The 18,286-nt window shown below is 41.7% G+C and overlaps 1 protein-coding gene and 1 pseudogene across 26 annotated transcripts in view; both read right to left on the bottom strand.

The window, feature by feature from the left end:
* CADPS (calcium dependent secretion activator) overlaps positions 1-18,286 on the bottom strand; it is a 519,152-nt gene that overhangs the window by 217,122 nt on the left and 283,744 nt on the right. The gene's annotated exons all lie outside the window — the stretch shown is intronic.
* On the bottom strand, positions 10,323-16,709 carry LOC127492369 (coiled-coil domain-containing protein 43 pseudogene; annotated as a pseudogene).

Genomic DNA, 18,286 nt, shown 5'->3' with positions numbered 1-18,286 from the left:
AGAGTGGACATCCCTGTCTGGTCCCAGATCTCAGTGGAAATGCTTCCAACTTTTCCCCATTCAATAGGATGTTGGCTGTGGGTTTTTCATAGATTGCTTTGATTGTATTGAGGAATGTTCCTTCCAAACCCAGTTTGCTTAGAGTTTTCATCATGAACGGGTGTTGTATTTTATCAAATGCTTTCTCGGCATCTATTGAGAGAATCATATGGTTTTTCTTCTGCAGTCTGTTAATGTGGTGTATCACATTGATTGTCTTGCGCACATTAAACCATCCCTGCATACCAGGGATAAATCCCACTTGGTCTGGGTGGATGATCTTTCTGATGTGTTGTTGCATTCTATTGGCGAGAATTTTATTGAGGATTTTTGCATCTATGTTCATCAGGGATATTGGTCTGTAATTCTCTTTCAGTGCTGCATCTTTTCCCGGCTTAGGAATTAAGGTGATGCTGGCTTCATAGAAAGAATTTGGGAGGATTCCCTCTTCTTCAATTGTTCTGAATAGTTTGAGAAGAATTGGAGTTAGTTCTTCTTTAAATGTCTGGTAGAATTCAGCAGTGAATCCATCTGGTCCTGGGCTTTTCTTTGTTGGGAGGGCCTTTATTACTGTTTCAATTTCTGTCTCAGTTATGGGTCTGTTTAGGTTTTCGATGTCTTCCTGGTTCAATTTAGGTAGGTTGCATGTGTCCAGGAATCTATCCATTTCTGATAGGTTTCCCTGTTTGCTGGCATACAAGTCCTTGTAGTAATTTCTGATGATTCTTTTTATTTCTGTGGTGTCTGTTGTTACATTTCCTTTTTCATCTCTGATTTTATTGATTTGGGTCTTTTCTCTTCTTTTTTTAGTTAGTTGGGCCAATGGGGTGTCAATTTTGTTTATTTTTTCAAAAAACCAGCTCCTCGTTTGGCTGATTTTTTGTAATGTTTTTCTTGATTCAATCCTGTTGATTTCTTCTCTGATTTTAATTATTTCTCTTCTCCTACTAGATTTGGGTCTGGTTTGCTGTAGGTTTTCTAGATCCTTGAGGTGAATAGAAAGCTCATCTATTTGGTGCCTTTCCAATTTCTTGATGTAGGCACCTATTGATATAAACTTTCCTCTTAACACTGCTTTTGCTGCGTCCCATAAGTTTTGGTATGTTGTGCTGTTATCCTCATTTACTTCCAGAAAGTTTTTGATTTCTCTTTTGATTTCTTCTATGACCCATTGTTCATTCAGGAGCATGTTGTTCAATCTCCATGTGTTTGCGTATGCTCTAGGGATTCCTGAGTTGTTCATTTCCAACTTCATTCCTTTATGGTCTGAGAAGCTGCATGGTATGATTCTAATTCTTTTGAATTTGCTGAGACTTGCTTTATGGCCTAGTATGTGGTCAATCCTAGAGAAGGTTCCATGTACTGCTGAGAAGAATGTATAATCTTTAGCTGTAGGATTGAAAGTTCTGTATATATCTGTTAGATCCATTTGGGCTATAGTGTCGTTTAAATCTACTGTATCCTTGTTGATCTTCTGTCCTATTGATCTGTCTATTTCTGAGAGTGGAGTATTGAAGTCCCCCAGTACTATTGTATTGGGGTCTAAGTCTCCCTTTAAGTCCGTTAACAAATCTTTTAGATAAACCGGTGCCCTGTAGTTAGGTGCATATACATTGATAATTGTTATATCTTCCTGTTGAATTGATCCCTTAATCATTATGTAGTGTCCCTCTTTGTCTCTCTTAATGGTTTTTGTGGTAAAGTTTATGGTGTCTGATATTAAGATGGCTACGCCCGCTCTTTTTTCATTTCTGTTGGCATGGTATATCTTTTTCCAGCCTTTCACTTTCAGTCTGTATGGATCTTTGTTGGAAAGATGTGTTTCTTGTAAGCAGCAAATAGATGGGTTTTGTTTTTTAACCCAATCAGCCAAACGGTGTCTTTTAACTGGACAGTTCAGGCCATTCACGTTCAATGTGACTAATGATAAGTGGTAACTTTGCCCTGCCATTTGCCAAAGATAAGTTCTAATATATGCTTTGAATTCCCTGTGATCTTTTGCTGTGAGCTTTCCTTCCTTGGTTTCCTTCCTTTACCTTCTTTCATATTGATGACCGTGTTTCTTTGTTTCTGTGTGTAACACATCTTTAAGCATCTTTTGCAGGGCTGGACGAGTGGCAACAAATTCTTTCAATTTCTGTTTGTTATGAAAAGTCTTTATTTCACCTTCATTCACAAATGATAGCTTTGCAGGATATAATATTCTGGGCTGGCAGTTGTTCTCTCTTAGTACCTGGGCTATATCTTGCCATTCCCTCCTAGCTTGTAGAGTTTCTGATGAGAAGTCAGCTGTGAGTCTGATTGGAGATCCTCTGAGAGTAATCTGACGTTTCTCTCTTGCACATTTTAGGATCTTTTCTTTATGTTTCACTGTGGAGAGTTTAATTACAACGTGCCGTGGTGAGGGTCTCTTTTGGTCGTGTTTATTAGGGGTTCTGTGAGCTTCCTGTACTAGGATTTCTCTGTCCTTCTCCAAACCTGGGAAATTTTCTGCTAATATCTCACTAAAAAGGCCTTCTAATCCTTTTTCCCTCTCCATGCCTTCAGGAACTCCTAGAACCCGAATGTTGGGTTTTTTAATAGTATCCTGAAGATTCCCGACAATATGTTTTAGATTCCTAATTTCCTCTTCTTTTCTTTGGTCTGACTGTATCCTTTCCTGTTCTCTGTCTTCTAAGTCCGATATTCTCTCTTCTGCTTCTCCCATTCTGTTTGTAAGGCTCTCTATTGTGTTTTTCATTTGATCTATTGAATTCTTCACTTCAGTCACTATCCCAGTTTCCTGTTGTACTAGTTGTTTCGTTTCATTTTGATTCCTCCTTAATATTTCATTTTCACGAGAGAGATTTTCTATCTTGTCCATTAAGGATTTCTGTAGTTCAAGAATTTGTTTTTGAGAACTTCTTAATGTTCTTATCAATTTTTTGAGATCTGCTTCTTGCATTTCTTCTATGTCATCATCCTCATAATCTTGAATTGGGGTGTCTTTTTCATTTGAGGGCTTCATGGTGACCTCCTTGTTTTTATTACCTTGGTTTTTGCGTTTGTTATTTGTCATATTGGAGATATTTGGTTTCTTCACTGTGGTGCTTTTTCTTGTTATACTATGACTCTAGATTAAGTGGACTATCTGTTTTTGATGGAGCCTTAGGGCTTGAGATGGGTGTGGCCTGAGAGCTCTGTTTGGTGTGCCAAAGGTGACACTCCCAGGTTAGGCGTGGTAAACCTCTCTCTCTCTCTCTTTTTTTTTTTGATTCAACAGGGAAGTTATTCTGCACAGCTGAACAAAGTTGGAGGTAGTTAGCAGGCAAATGATATACCCACAGGAGCCAGAGATCAGAAGCTCTTTCCCAAGGACCACACAGGGAATCTGTTCGGCCCTTAGAGTGGGCTCAAATTCTCCTTCAGTCTCCCACTGGGTTGCCAAAGTTACGGAATTGTAGCGTCTCTGGAGAGTGCTCACGTGAATTCCGTGAGTTCTCTCCCCCACCGTCTCTTTTTTCACAGTCTCCGTTCAGTAGCACCATAAATTTACTAAGTCCTAATCTCCTGTTAATTCGCCCCACCCAGAGTCAGGTTTTACTGCTAGGCTCAGGGCCGGTGCAGACCTGAGGTCGCTCTGCTTATGACGTATGTCCAAGATGGCGCCTGCTCTTTGTCTTGCTCGCCCTTTAGAGGTGAGCGGAGAGAGAGAAACCCGTGTCCATACCAGTCACCTTTTTTTTTTTTTCCCTCTCTCTCTCTTCCAGTTAGCTTGGTGAAGTCCCCCCCGCCCCGGGGGTCGTTCCCTCTAGTCTCCTCTCTCCGCTTGCCTGCCGGTGTCTCGGGTTATTGAGGTTCGGCTCACCTCGCGTTCCAGCGCTGGTGTGTTGAGTCTGCCGCTGATGTCCCGAACTGTGGGCTCCCACGCTCTCCACGCAGGTCTGCTCCCCTTCCAGCGCCGATGTGTGGACTCGGAGCCCTGGACTTCCCAAGTCTCCCCGCTGTTGCACTCCCCTTCGAGCACTTGCGCGCAGACCCTGCAGCTTGCGCAGCTCAGTCCCGCGGCTCGGCTTCCGCGGCTCAGTCCCGCGGCTCGGTCCTGCGGTTCGGCTTTCGCGCGCGGTGGGCGACCTTGTTCTCCCAGTAGGTCCTCCGATTCACGCCCACTGGATCCAGAAGAGTTTTGTCTGCAATATTTTCCTGGTTCTTTTTTCTGAGGCTACCGTAACTCCCCTTTTATTAAACTAAAATTTCCCGGACTATCGGTGCGCGCCCTCACTATTCCGCCATCTTCACTGCTTGGTTTCTGTATATAAAGTTTTGTCGGACTTCATCCTTGCCTGTTTCTTTACATCACCTCTATGGCCACTTTCACTTTACAAGGGCAGAGTTTCATGGTTGTGGCAAATACTGTGCAGCTTGTGAAGCTTAAGTATTTGTTTTTCTGCCCTTTGCAGGACAGTTTACTGACTCCCCTAGGTACGTAGAGCATAAATGGTATCCCAAGGGGTCCAGTGTTTTAGTAAAGGTAAACTTGAATTCTCTGGCAGTATTGTTTGGAATCCCATGTTTCAAGAGTTTTATTTAAAGTGTACTGATGAGGAAAACCATAAACATTTTGCATTCCACCCTATAACACAGTTGCTTGTTTCAATATACAAATAACCGTAAGTTGGTGTAACAGTCCCTGTTGGACTCTGAGACTTTGGGTTTCATGAATGTTCCAGCTTGAAAAATGTGGCCTGAATTAGAAGTAGTACATCTGGGAGGGAATATTTGGCCTAGCAGTTAAGACAGTGGTTAAAATGGGTGTGTCCCATATCAGGGTGCCTCGGTTTGATGCCTAGCTCTGGCTTTCAATTCCAGTTTCCTGTCACTGCAACCCTGGGAGGCACTGCAGATGGTTCAAGTGGTTGTGCTTCTACCAAGCGTGTGGGAGACATGGATTGAGTGCTTGGCTCCTGGCTCTGGCCCCGGCCCCGGCCCCGGCTATTTTAAGGATCGGCGAGAGTGAAACAGTGAATGGGAGCTCTGTCTCTTGAATAAATGAGAAAACCAAAAACAAAAAATAATAAATTTCTAATGTGGGACTTTTCAAGCTATTGCTTAGGGGAGTGGAGGTTTTCTTTTGTATGTGCAACCCCTCCACCTCCCAGCAAAGAGGTGACATCATTTGGGAAAGGCCACTGAAGATGAGTTTTGGCCCCAGCGTCTGCCCCCTCTTTGGACTCTTTGGAATAGCTGGAGTTTACCAGGGTCAGGAAACCTTTTGAGGCAGTCTGAGTACTCGTTTAGGTTCTTTGAAGTATTACAGTTTGCCTAATAGGAAGAAATATTTTGCTATTCTGGAATGCGCTGTGCTTTGTCCCTTCTCCTCTGGGGAGCTGTCTTCGAGGTGCTTTGTTGGAGACCATCAATATATTCCGTGCGGACAGAGGCTGCTTCAGGAAGTACTGCTTGGCTTGTGGTTATGGTTACAGACTATTCTGCTGCCTTTATTTATTGGTTGGGCATGTCTGGTGGTAGAAACATTATTCTGTGTGGTTTGTATTTGTTATTGACGTACAAAGGAACATTCATTATTTATTGGGTGCTATATATTTTTTAACTCTTGGGAAACTAGCATCAGTTCACATTATTAGGTGTTATCCAGCCCTAATGAAAAGAAAATCATGAGATCAAACAGACTCAGTGTCTCCTCTTGGTAGGGCAGGGTTGGCAGGTAAGGCAGAGGGATCATTACTAGTTAGGGATCACTTACAGTTCACTCATCAAAGACATTGACTGAGGGCATACTGTGTGTTTGGTGCTATGCTAAGTCCTTTACCTGCCGGATCTCATTGGGTCAGCATCAGCATCACTCCAAAGTGGAGTTTTTACATGCATCTTAAAGATGAAGATGTTGACGTTCAGAGTCTTTAAGCAAACTGATAAGGTTATTCAGCTCAACAATAGTAGTGATCATTTAACATTTATTGAGACTCAGTAGGCTAGTTACTTTGACAAAACACTTTAAACATAGCATTTTGTTTACAGAGACTTTATGAAGCAGGTACTATGATAACTCCCAGGTGATAGCAAAAGTAATTGAGTTTCAAAGAAATTAGAGAATTTGCTAGAAGTCAGTAGACCAGTGAAAAGCAAAGCTGAAAACCAAGCCCAAAAAGTGTGAATTCAGTCATTTTTAAAAACCTGTGCTGTTACAGACGGCCCTATGTGTTAGGACGGGGCTGCCATTCAACAAATGCACACCCTTTGAAGCCAACACTTCCATTAGAGCTGCCAGCATGTAACTCTAGGTTGCTACTTCTATCCAAGGGCCTGGCCAGAGTTCTTCCCTCCCAAAAGTATGTCAGAGAGGGAGGAGAACTCAGCCTCTCTTTGCATCTCTCTGGATGCAGGGTGGTGAACAGGGAAGAGTGAGAGACCAAGAGTTCAGAGATCCAGTTTCTAGCCTCATCTCTAACCCTGTGTAACAGTGAATAAGCGCCATCTTTCCTCTGATTGGTTACTCCGTCTGTGGAGTGAGAGGGTTGGACAGGACACACACAACCCTGCCTTCTGGGTCCAGCATCTTTGCTTCCATCATTCAATCTCAGAGATACTGTAGATGTTCCTGTGGCCCCTAGTATAGTGAACTAAAGTCAGGAAAAATCTCTGGATGTGACGGACCACAGATTATTCTGGAAATGGACTTGGAGTGTTGCATTCTGGGAACCTCCTTGGAGTCAATGCTGGGGCAGAGGAGTCATCTAGATGGAAGTTTGGAGGCTAGGGGAGAAGAGCATGAGGCTGGTGAGAGGAGCTGATCACAGGAAGCTGAGCTGCGCACGCCACTGGGGTAATGAGAATACCACTGATCCAAGTAAGCATTCCTCGGTTGGCCGAAGTCTAAATAACAAAACATCCATCTCACTCGCTTGTAAACCTTCCCTGGGGCTGCTTTTCCTATCAGTTTGACTCCTCTTCCTCTCTAGGGTGAAGCCCACTCACACCTCCCTTCCCCACCCCCTCTGGAGCCTCACCTCCCCTGTGTACCTTGCTGGATAATTCCAGCCCTCACTCACCTCTATCTGCTTACAGTCAACCCCGTCATGCACGGGTTATTTCTCAGTTGTCTTTAGTTGATTCCCTGGTGTGTGTTTGGGCTACAGCTGGGCTCAACCCCCAGGGAACCTGGCCCAGTCTGCATGCTTAGATTTTTGCTCCCTATCTCAGAGGGCCTGGGTTGTGAAAGTGAGACCGAGTGGAGTTAAACGTCACTGACATCTGGATACCCACACTGCCACATGAGTATTTACTGCATTTCCACCGGGTACCAGGCCTGGTGGTGGAGACAGCACAGGGAGTCAGAGCACTACCGCCTGCCCAAGAGCTTCCTTCTCATTTGTTTTCCCCTGAGCCACTGATACTTCTTCCAAAAGCTGAACAGTCAGGCCCATATGCATATGTACATCTGATTTGTTTTTCAGAACATGGTAATTGTAGGCTTTCCTATTTTAGCTAGGATTTTAAAGAGAGGGAGCCAGCCTTGATTTAAATAAGAAATATAAAACAACAACAACAAAAACCAGTCTTAAAAATGGAAAGAACAAAACAAACATTAGGTATTGGTATTTTTAGGGATCCTAGCTCCTTATGTAAGTCTTTGTTGTTTATCCCTGAGCTGGGCTGCAAGGATACAAGGCCCCATTTAAGGATCTGCTACCTGTAAAGACATTCTAAAATGCACAGAAAAGGCTGGTGAAGCCCAGAACAGAAAAAGAGTTATGATAGGATTTAGCCACTAGATGGCAATCCCAGGCTATAAATGCTTCCCCAGTTTTTAACCAACTGCCAGAGAGCCTTGCTAACATTCAACCACTGTGCATGCTTAACTCCATGTTCCCAAGTACATTTCCAGTTGCTGCAGATATATTTACTCCATGTTCCCAAGTACATTTCCAGTTGCTGCAGATATATTTACTCCATGTTCCCAAGTACATTTCCAGTTGCTGCAGATATATTTGAGCTGATTTGGAAGCGTTCAAGAACACACTAATTCATTTACATTCTTAACTACCTTTTAAATTCAGGTAGGTAACAGTGGTTGACTAATATAATACAGAGGAATTGTAGTTATGGTTAACCTTCAAATAACTGAAGAATAAATCTTGGCTATTTTTTGTTAAAAAAAAAAAACCCTTGATTTTTGTTTCTATAAAAGCATAATAGTGACAAGGAAGGTAAGAGTATTTTAAGAAAACTGAATTCAAGAAGATGAGTTCCAAGGTGGCCCTGTCCCTAGATGAGTCGGAGGAGGCAGAAACAGAAGCAAGGTGTAAACAGCCATTCAGAGTCCAATTCCTTAGAGAAGCTAACACTGTGAACAGGGAGACAGAATATCAGGGATTTCAGTCTTTGGAATGGAAAATGCCACTGGATTATTCTTTACTGGTGCCTGATAACTCCCTTGAACTTAATTAACACTGAAACACAATCCTTCCATTTCCTGTGATTGCATCATTTCAATCAGGTTCTACCCCAGACATCATCAGGAAATGGACTAGACCAGAGAGGATTTCTATTTATTTCTGACATGGAAGGAGATAACATGACCCAAGAATAAAGCCCTAAGTGGACTTAACCAATAGATTCCTCACCTTCTTGCTTGGTCACTGTCTGTCAACAAGATGAAGACGTTAAGTACCAGGCAGCCAGATTCTTCAGCACAGTCTCACTGCCAACATGCACAAAGACACACAAGCTGTAGTTTCCTGTAGCACAACAGTCATTTTCCAAAATAACTGTTTGTCAATAAAAATACATTAAAATGGTTTGATACCACAGATGCAAAGACCTGTTGGCTACATCGATGGCTAGACATTGGGCAGTGTTTTTGCCCTTGCTGTTCCTGAGAACATTTGGCAGTATCTGTTGACGATATTTTTGTTGTTGTTGTCACCGTAACAGTGCTATTGGCATCTATTCAGCCTACAATTAAAGATTTCCTTTTCTTCCATTCTTCTTTTACAACTTTTAAGAGCCTTCAAGAACTTTATGGAGTTCAGGGATTCTGCTAAACTTCAGTACCACACATAGGACAGCCGGCCTGCAACTGAGACTTAACCTTCCAAGACGCCAGTTATGCCAACACTGAGGAACTCTTAGCCAAATCTTTCCCTTTCATCTAGTAGTTGGGGAATGTTCCATAGTCCTAGAAGTCACCTAAGTCTGTCAAGGAAAGGAGGAGCTGTTTGTCTATTACTGCTTGGGCAGGAATACCATGGCTGGCCGCTGAGTCTCTGTCCTCCAGGGCTTTTCTCCCCACTCCCCGCCCGTGCACCTGCATACCCTTGCCAGCTCCAGCTGCGTGTGAATTGCATCAGATCACCCACCTGTCTCCAGGAGAACAGAATCCAGGAATACCAATGACTTGTTCTCTGCTAAATACACAGCTTTGAAAATATAGGAAACTTACTCCAAAAACTTTGCCAGCCTCTTACAATAACCTTTTCTTTTTGAATCTCTGATTAAGAGATTGAATTTCTCATCTCTTATCAGATGAATTCCCTTCCTATTTTACTGAGAATTTAGAAATCACCAGACACAGATTTATTTTTTTCCCTTTGCACTTTAATTTTCTTCCTATGCCATAGGGCAAGTTACCTCTAGGTGCTGAGAATCAGCTTTTCCTATCTGTAAAATGAGAATGATAATATCTACTCGCCCGAGTGCTCTAAGATGGGGCATACACTAGTGTCTAGCTCAGGCGCCTCCTCCTTGAGTGGGTTTGGGCATCCAGTTGCCATGTCTGTGGAGTATGATCTTGCAGTTCGGGCCATCTCTGCTTCATCACCAGAGCACAAGACCCAGCCTAAATCCATCAGATTCCCTCATTCTGGAATGTGAAACTTGGCGAGGGGAGGCACAGAAATAGGTTACCCTTGGAGTGTGTGTGCACCGATGGCAGTTCATGAGCTTATTGTTTGGGTGACTTAAATAAAGTTTATTTTTTGGGGGCTGGCGCTGTGGCACAGTGGGTTAAAGCCCTGGCCTGCAGCACAAGCATCCCATATGGGCACTGGTTCGAGTCCTGGCTGCTCCTCTTCCAATCTAGCTCTCTGCTATGGCCTGGAGAGCAGCAGAAGACAGCCCAAGTCCTTGGGACCCTTCACCCACATGGGGGACCCAGAGGAAGCTCCTGGCTCCTGGTTTTGGATCGGCACAGCTCGGGCCATTGTGGCCATCTGGGGAGTGAACCAGCAGATGGAAGACCTCTCTGGCTCTATCTCTTTCTGTAACTCTTTCAAATACATAAAATAAATCTTTAAAAACAGTTTATTTTTTAAAAAGGTGGCTTTAGTTTTCTTTTATTTTTGCAAAGCTATGATTGTAAAAGTGTTTGAAAAGGTAACGCATCTCCTTTTCCTTAGCCACACTTTTTAACCTTTTGCACAGAGGTTAGTTTTTGTTCATCTCATAGTTAATGACATGAAATAGAGGTTTGCAAACTTTTTCTCCAAAGGGCCAGATGGTAAATAGTTTGGGTCTTTTGGGCCACATGTGGTCTCTGTTGTGTATTTGTTCTTGTCTAACTCTTTAGCAAATGTAAAACCCAATGTCAGCTGATTTTGTACAGAAACAGACTGGGCCAAATTTCGCCTGTAGGTGGCAGTGTGCTGAGCCCTGGTATAAAATAACTACTTTGTCTCACAGACACCACAGTCTTTAGCCTTCTTGTCAGTCTCCAGTAGAGAGCGGCCTTGAGTCTAGTAGTCCCCAACCAAAGTGGAAATGGAGTGTTCCTGCCCACTGCTGACTTCCAAGCAATTTGTCCATTCACCCACTTGATTCAATAAATTTCATGAGCACCTACTATGTACACAGTCTTAACTAAGTTTTATGCTAGCAGATTATTTCCCGTGTTTCTTCCAGTTTCTTCCCTTCCAGTTTCTCTAAATCAGGAATTACTGGGTCTTCATACTCATATACTCTAGGGCAAATCAGCATTAAAATCTCTACCAGCACTCAAGAGCACTCATGATTATAAAAAATGAAGCTAGCTAACAATGATATCCTTGTAGCCGATCCTGTCACATCCTTCTGAGAACCAAGTCATGGCCTAGGTGAGGAAAAACATGGAACTATCTCATACAAAAAAGAGATGTTTTTCTTTCAGAGGCTCAAAAAAATTTTTTTTTTAATTCCAAGATCTAAAACATTTACAAATAATTCTCATTTTCCTAATTTAACATAAAGTCTGGATCTGGGTGGGACTCTTCATTCACTACTTCAGCCATAAAACCGTATTTAGGGGTGAAGATTGCCTGAGGCAGTCTGCACCCACTGCCACATGTGACTCTGCTCTTTCAGGATTCCAACTATAGTAATGAATTTTCTGAGTCCTCCTGCCACTTATCCAACGTGATGGAAGACTTTAAAGAGGTCCAAAGGAACACAGGACTTCAGTATGAAAATACAAAAGCTATTCCTAGTCCACATCTGTGTTACAGGCATCAGCTATAACGAAATGGCTTCCCACACCACCAACACATGGCACAGTTTGTAACAAGAAGTGACTGATTTTCCTTCTGACCACGTAAATGAAGGGAGAAGGGCCCTGGGAAACCAGTTGGCAATGTTCTCGCATTTCTCTCGTTTGCCCGTGTGTACAACCAGTTCTCCCTTTGATCAAGTTCATGAGGGTGAGAACCCAGTGGGTCAAGGTTATCGCTTGCGCTCTCCTTGCTGTGTCCTCTTCTTTGTCCTCGCTCTCCTGCTTGGCTGCTTTCTCCCTCTCCTTCTGCAGCTTGTCCTGCAGCTTCTTCCTTTGGGATTCATCCCAAAGCAGGTCTCACTCCAATCTTGCGACATGGAGGATGTCTTCCATGCTGGTGTCTGGGAACAGAGATCTATCAGACCCAGTGCTCACTGTGGTGGCACCTGGGTCATCCTCTTCATCTGTCACATCCGTGTACTGGGCCAGGAGGGCAGCCTTCCTCTGCTTCTATTCTGCTGACCCCATCCCGGGCGACAACACCAACTGTGTGGGCTTCTCAGTGAGGGTGGCAATAGCCCAGACCTCATCTTGTCTTTTTCACTCTGGTAACAACACTTGAAAATTTGACCATCGATCCACAATTTCCTCGCAGACATTAAGAGAGATCTTCTTCCAGGAAAGCCCGCAAGATGCCCTGTAGAGTATCCAGCTTCTCCTCTTCCTCCTTCTCCTGCAAGACACCAAGGATGTGGACGCAATACATGGCTCAGTCCGCTCCCAGCGACTCTAACTGTCCTTCTAGCCTTCCCTGTTCTGACTGTCACCTTTGCCGGAGGCTGCCACAGCCACTGGGCGCTGCCATCTTGGGGTCTTCTTTCTTTATCCAGTTATCATGTTGTCCCTTCTCAATGTAGTTCTTTAAGTGCTTTCCCCTTAGTGTCCAATGCTCATTGTATTTTGCGCTGACTCAGCCTGTATTTATAGATTTCCTTTTCTTCTCTTCCTCCTTTTATATCCTCTTAGAATCTAAGTCCCTACCCAGTCCAGCACTTGTGAGACTGGAGCCTGTAGACGTTGGCAGATGCTGCGTGTTGCTGGAATGCCCTTCCTACCCACACTGCACTTGCACGTGCTTCCTAGTCAAATCCAAGGGTCATTTCAAAGCTCATCTCTTCCAGCAGCATTCTTTGCTTTTTTCCAAAAGGGTCCTTAATATTTTATATTAATAACATCCATGACTTATTTCCCTGTGAATGCATGTACCCTAAGGATAAAGTTCTTCTTTTTCATCTTAAGGATCTGGTAGTGTTAGCTATATTCCAGCTAATTCATTGATAGTACTGTATAAATGCAGACTCTATCTGTGGCCTGGAAACTTCAATAATTGTCATTTTTTAAGGCTCTAATAAAATGCTCACAAACAGCAAAATAAAATTCAGATAAAAGAACCTCTGTCGAATGTTTTCTTCCCAATGAAACTATCTCTAAGTTTTCCCATTGCAAATTAACTCCTTCCTTTGATATTTTATTCAGATAATTCAGAAGATAAAGCCAGCTGTGGAAAATAATGTTTTGCAAGTTGGAGTGATAAGAAAAATGAAGCAAGAGAGAAACCAGGAATGTTCCAGGAAAACCATCCAATGGGAGGGATGCAAACCAGGGAAATTGTGAGTAGAGTGAGCTACTCAACAGAGATAAACACAGTTCTAATTCCCCTGGAGATGACTTTGGCACAAATATGAGGTATAAGGGAGAGCGTAGGATTTAGGTAAAATGGGGGCAGACAAAGTGGGTAATAGTTTCCTTGCCTAAGCTTGTTTCTCAGAGGATGTCAGGAAAGATGATCTTGCAGTCCTGTACCTGGTACGGCTCCCACCACCCCAAAAAGGAAAAGCTGCAAGAAATTCGTCTAATATTCCTGAGCCTGCAGTGGATCAGGATATATAGGTCCTGTGCAAGCAGCAAAGGTCCCCGGCTCCCTGCTTTCTGCATCCTGGACACTTATGCAACTCCTGCTGTAAAAAGCCTAACAACTTACTCTCTGGAAGGCAGTTTCTTTGGAGACTCACTACCTTCTCACTGTCTATTTTATGTATCAAAGCAACAAAATCTTTCCTCTAAATAACTCCCAAGAACTTGAGGCTGATTGTCTGGCAACACCCCCAAGCCCAAGGAGCCTGGTGTCCCCTAGCCAGGACATCAAATGTCCCACGAGACAGACATTCTCCTCTGATGACCACAGGAAGAAAATTTCAACACGAATTGAAGAATGTCTTCAATTGACTAAGCCTTTATGGAGAGGGCAGTTTTGTTGACACTTGGAGCCTCCATGTGCAGAATCAATCTAGAATTCCCTAACACTATTTTGTTTCCACCAAGGTCATTTTTATGGCGACCATTTCCAATCACATAGAGCAAGAATTCTCTTTGAAAGCTAAGTTAAAAGATGAGAACAGACTTCAAGATAAATATAAAACACGGAATAGTTCTGGTGGTGTGTGGGCACGATGTGAGGGAGGTCAGAATGACTGGAATTTAGAATGCCACAGCTCATGCTGTACGATTAATTGCAGTGACTGATGAAGATATGTAGGATTTGAAAGAGAGAGGGTGCCTTACAAGTGGATATGTGTCTTAATTCTTCAAGCTATATTTGGAGAAGGCTTTTCTATGACCTGATTAATATGTATATGTGAAGATTTATTCATATTTAATGTTAAGTTCTTAATTCCTCTGAATCATATCCATGTTACATTTTACTTTCTTCCTAGTTGTCTTTGTGTGTGTGTGTGTGAACACATCTTGCTTTCAACAGAAGACCAAACGTTAACTGTCATATTCTGGTGCTGACAAATTATGCAAACATCCGTCTAATCCAATTATTCTGTATAATTAAAGCAGTTAGTTTTAAATTACAACTGAGTTCAATTTTAAGAGGAAAAAATAAACCTCTCTTTTTAATTTTCTAGTGCCTTAGTTTTATCCAGCTTTGCAAATTGTACTTATGGCTTGCCTATAAAAATAAACTTAAAAGTAAATTATGATTTAAATCCCTGTGGGCAAGCTGTTCTGCCTTGTTTGTTAGGAAGCAAATAAGACCTGCTTTATGGTCTGTTTACTAAACTAAACACTTCAAACTCAGGGATTCAAAAGAAGTCAATTACATTAATGCAGTTGGCATAGACAGTACTAAATACAGTAATGGTCTCAGAGTGAGAATCTTTATGACAAATCATTCTTTAATATTTTAGAAAATTATACAGTAATTTACAATTAAAAGGCATCTATACATTTTTCATGCTCACCACCTAAGCTGTCCTGCAAGCACTCTATAGAATCGGAAGACCCTAACCTATGAGTTTTTCGTCAAACTAGTTTTGATTGCTTAAGCATGCATTTATATTTCTAACGCCTTCATCTGGATTGTGTGCTGATGCTTTAAAAGCCAACAGAGAGACAGAGGATTCTTGTCTCCTCAAAATTCATTATTAGTTGAGGCCTCTAATACACTCAACCTCAAAGTGTTCTATGGAACTCTAAAGGAGAAACCTCAGGGTAACCAATGTGTTCATAAACCAGTTGATCCATCCTGTACCCTAAGGAGGTTTCTGCAGGTAGAATTTTTCATGGTAATAATGTCTTCTCTTCTCTAGGTGACATTCTGTAGACATTCTATATTCCCTCTTCGCTATTCAGATTCATAAAATAGCAAGGTGTCCTGTTGTGTGACTCACGGCCACGGGCATAATGGCATGGCAAAGAAACCCTTCTTGACATAGCCAGAGAAGTAAAGCACTACACCAGCTCCGATCTCCACCACAGCAAATGCTGCTTTAGCTGCTTTCACTGGCCTGGGCCCTTGGCAGAAGTCAGATTCAATGTAATTCTCTGTACCTATCAGCCATCATGTAATTGTTTTCTTCCAGATTGAAAAACAGCAAATACAAGCTTTGGGGAATTAGAGAGATATTAATTCAGGGATAACCTTGGATTTTCTGTATTTAATTATATTTCCCTTTATTGCATGCAAAAACTAGTAACTAATTACTAGCAATACACTTTCCCGGTATGGTGAAAAATAAAGATGCTCTTCTGCAACTCAGGTAACGGAACCACAACTATCTGGTTGCTCAACTGTCAAACCTACTGGATGTCCTTAACTCCCTGCTTGTCCCCACTGCTCTCACGGCAAAGCACAAATACACACATACACTCACACATGCACACGTTCTTGAACCATGAGCCTTTTTGTGTCATTCTCCACAATATTTTCTCCTAATTATTTTAAAAACAACAACATGATTAAGGTCTAATTTACACACCATAAAATTCATCTGTTTAAGTGTACACTTCAATGATTTTGTTGGCAAATTTGCAGCATTATGCTGTATTCTAATTTTAGAATACAAACACTACCTCGTAAAGCTCCTTTGTGCCTGTTTGTAGCCATCACAATCCTAGGCAACTACTCATCTATCTTTTGTCACCACAGATGTGTGTTTTATGGAACATGCATTTAAATGGAATCATATAATATGCGGTTCTTTGCATCTGGCTTCTCACAGCATAATTTTTGTAGGCTTATCAGTGTTGCAGCATAAATCAAGACTTCAGTCTTTTTTTATTGCTAAGTAGCCCAACCACACATGTAATCTCTAAAGCATAATCGTTACACACTCAGAAACACTCAGTTTGAACTAGAATATCATCAAGTTATTTAGCACCCTGCTCCCAGCAATCTTCCATCCACAAAGTCACTGTTATGATGCTAATCCTTTGCCTCTGATTCTGTGAGTACTTCCGGTTACAACGGAAGTGAAAACCATGGCTGCTAAGGCTCTCTAGGGTTCTGTCCTCACCTACCACTCCTGACTTGCCCCCTTGCTCGCAGGACCAGGATCTGGTGCTGTTCTTTCTGTACCGAAAGCATCACCCTCTGACTCCCACCTTGGGGACTTACTAACTCACTCTTTCCTCTTCCTTGACCCCTCCTGCTGTTGAGCATCAATAAGGGACTGGATCCCTGACAGTGAGCTCTCAACTCCAACAGCACCTTCTCACAGAGGTACTACCCAAGCAGTCAATCTTAAGGGAGTTTCCCCCCACACAGTCATTCCCCATCAATCGTATCACCCTATGTAACGTTTCTCAGTCTTACCTTCTGCCCCCCACTCTGGGATATACTGTTGCTCAGGATGGGGACCATGTCTGTCTTGAACAGTGTTAGATCTCCTATGCTCAGAGCACTACCTAAGCCACATTTTTATTTAAAAATTCATCGAATGAATAAGAAAACAGGTAAAAATCAGGATACAAAGTAGATGTGAAGATCTGAAACATATAGACAGAAACCAATTATTTACAATTATTACTTTTGGACGTATAGCCAAAAGGGCCATTGCTGGATCATACAGTAGTTGTATTTCTGTTTCTTTATAGCATCTCCATACTATTTTCCATACTGGCTGTACTAATTTACGTTCCAGCAGAGAGTGTACTAGAGTTTCCCTTTCCCCACATGCTCACCAGCATTTGTTATTGTTTTAAGTCATTTTTAAAACACTTTTTTTTAAAGAATTTTTATTTTATTTGAAAGCAAGAGTAACAGAGACTTTGTTCTGGCTGGACTGGTAATGTTTCTGGAACTGTATTTTCCCACTTTCTTTTTAAAAGTAAGTATTCCTATGAAGGAAATGTAATCACTTGCCCCTTGATTGGTTTAACCACATACAGTGAAAGTATATACTTGTGTCTAAAGCATCAGTGCAAATAACATGTCACACTGCTGATCTGGAGTTTTATGTGCTATAACCCCACTTCTTAACAAGGTGTTTGAAGGAAATTTCAAGGGACTTGTGCTTACAGTCACCCTGGCAACCCAGGTTTAAAATGAAGTCCTATTAACTGCCTCATCGTCAGAGTGTTTTCAAGGTTATTTCTCACGTGCCTGTGTATTTTCCATTTCAATGTGGGTCAAGCATTTTTCTTAGTTTATTTTTTGAAAACAGATAAGAAAGTCAAAAGGAAAATAAAATCCTTTCTTGAATTCAAAATGATATATCTCTTGATATTTATATAAAATTATATGTATGTCTGTATATATGTAATACACCCACACATATTTTTTCCGTATATAATATTTTTCCTAGACTCAAGAAAAGTTTAGGTGTAAGGTAATACAGTTGATAGATGATCTTAGTTTACTGTAACTGAAGTCAATTGTATTAACCTTGGATATAAACCTTGCTTGATGAATCCATATTCACTTGAACTTAATATAAACAATACGGATTTAGTATCCTGATCACTGAAGGCTAAAATAAGTTGGGAAAAAAACCTATTAAAAACCTTGAATTAGATCATGATCTCTCACCATATACAAAAGTCAACTCATAATGTATCAAAAATCTAAATGTAAGGCCAGAAACTATGAAATTGCTGGAAGAAAACACACTGGTATAGGCCACAATTTTTTGGATAAGCCCTTGAAAGCACAGGCAACAAAAGAAAAAAAAAAAAATAAATGGGATTGCAGAGCTTCTGCCCAGGAAAGCAAACAATCAAGAGTGGAGACAATTGACACAATGGGACAAAATGTTTCCAAGCTATTTATTCAACAAAGGATTAATATCCAGAATATATAACAATTCAACTAGCTCAATGACAATAAAAATCCAATTAAGAAATGGGGAAAGGATCTGAATAGACATTTCTCACAAGAAAAAATTAAACTGGCCAACACATACATGAAAAGAATGCTCAACTTCACTAGCCATTAGGGAA

This window comes from Oryctolagus cuniculus, chromosome 10 (assembly GCF_964237555.1).
Source record: "Oryctolagus cuniculus chromosome 10, mOryCun1.1, whole genome shotgun sequence".
NCBI lineage: Eukaryota > Metazoa > Chordata > Mammalia > Lagomorpha > Leporidae > Oryctolagus > Oryctolagus cuniculus.
This window is presented reverse-complemented; position numbering and strand designations above follow the sequence as displayed.